This window comes from Frankliniella occidentalis, unplaced genomic scaffold, assembly GCF_000697945.3.
Source record: "Frankliniella occidentalis isolate FOCC.00 unplaced genomic scaffold, Focc_3.1 Scaffold6, whole genome shotgun sequence".
Classification (NCBI taxonomy): Eukaryota; Metazoa; Arthropoda; class Insecta; order Thysanoptera; family Thripidae; genus Frankliniella; species Frankliniella occidentalis.
The window spans coordinates 1,231,858-1,233,803 of NW_026267136.1; positions in this window are offsets into that span (position 1 = coordinate 1,231,858).

Consider the following 1,946-nt stretch of genomic DNA (forward strand, 5'->3'; position numbering starts at 1 on the left):
CCCGCCCCGCCCCCGCTCAGAGATCATCCCCCCGCGCTCAGCCCAGCGTACGCAGATCGTGACAAGCCGCGTCCGCACTCTATTTATAAAGCTAATGCAATCGGGCGTGCTGCACCGCGCGCCACGCGCTCTGCCTGGCCTGCTCCTCCCACACACCGGATCAGATCAGATCTGGGGAAAAAATACAATAGGAACTGAACACAACACACCAGAACGGAGCGAGCAGAGAAAGGCCCGGCGGATACACGCGCATTGCTATTGCTGCATGCAGTCCACTATCTCTCTGGCGAGGTACGGTCCTGGCGCGCAGACGCGCTACTCCTAGTCATACCGGTATCCACCCCCCAACCCCAATTAGAGAGTCCCCGAGACTGTCTCTACCAGAGGGAAAGCTGGGAGCCATCCTCGGAGCCCTCCTTGTCTCGAATGCGCGATGCTGCGACTGAACCAGCACGCTCGGCCGCCACGGACACCTCGCCACCCCAAAAGACTTTCTAATTTATTCGGGAGCGCCGCCGACGTTGATCCGAGCGCCGCTCAGAGCGCCCCCGCCACGCCACGGCGCTCACCACCCCACCACCCACCACTGCCCCACCCCACCCCACGCCACCTCACCCCGCTCCAACGGGCCGTCGGTTTAAAGGCACCCCTTTCGAGTTGTGTTGGGTAAATAGACGGCGCTCACGCACGCGCCCAAGTAGCAAGGGGTCGTGAGAGAGCGAGAGAGGGAGAGGGAGAAAGTGAGCGAGCGAGAGCGGAGCCACGAGAGAGACAGAGAGAGCAAGATGGAGATATTGCCATTTTTCCGGTGGTTGGGCCGGGCGTCGCTTGTATGGTGACATAATACATCAAGCATTGTACACCGCCGCCGTCCCCTGGCAGTCAATTTCAGAGTCTTTTGTATGTGACGGTGCGCCGCCTCCGCCGCCGCCCCCGCCGCCGCCCCCGCCGGGCGCATGCGCCGGCGCCACCCCCACGACGCCACGCCACGCCCAGCATTGTGGAGGACCCCTCGCAGGGCCCAGGCCGCGCGTTCGACTCTAGCGTGGCTTCATTAGTGGTTCATTAAAGGCTGGGCAATGACACACAGACACACACACACGCACACACACACACACAAACGCACAAGCTCACACGCACACACACACACGCAGGCGCACCCGCACAAGCTTACACGCAGGCAAGGATTCACACACGGAGAGCGGAGAACACGCGCGACAGTGGCCATACAGCAAGTAATAAGCAATCGAAGCATTCGCGTCGTGTAACGCACTTTAAAATAAAACAAGGTAGACGCACGTTAAAACCGTGTGAAGCTGAGCTAAATGTGCGTCTACCTTGGCCTGCGGCGCGCTAAAATTGAAATGTTTTCGCGATTTTGGTTGGCATGCCTATCCACCTCACATCCCACGTCTCACGCCAGGCGCCTCATTTCACGCCATCTTCCGGGCGGTCTCCCCTTGGGCTTTCTGACAGAGCTGAGCATTTAAAGTTAAAGTTTAATTTCAAGTTCAAGCTAAGCTCAGCAATAATTAAGAATTTGCGCTTGGAGAGGCGTAGCAGTGCGTATGAAAAATATTTAAAGCAATGATAACGCGTCGGCGCCGGTGACCTTTTGTTTGGAGCGTTACGAAAAGGGGGGTTGGTTGCGCGCGGCTTGCGGTGGGAAAAAGGGGTTGATTGGTCCGTGACGGGGGGAAAGTGGTTTAAATGTGGTGTCGGCGTCGCCTGGCGCCGTGTCAGGCCGCGCAGCGCCGCTCCGCACCGCGCCACGCGAGTGAGAACAGAAAGACCAGCTACGGATCATAATAAAGGGTTAGATCAGCTCCCCTCGATCAAGATACACACTGGCGCGGAGATTGCGCGCCGAGCCAGGCCAGCCACGCGCCACGCCGACCCGCTGGGATCCAAGGCGCACGCGACCACGGCGGGGCGGGGCGGGGCGG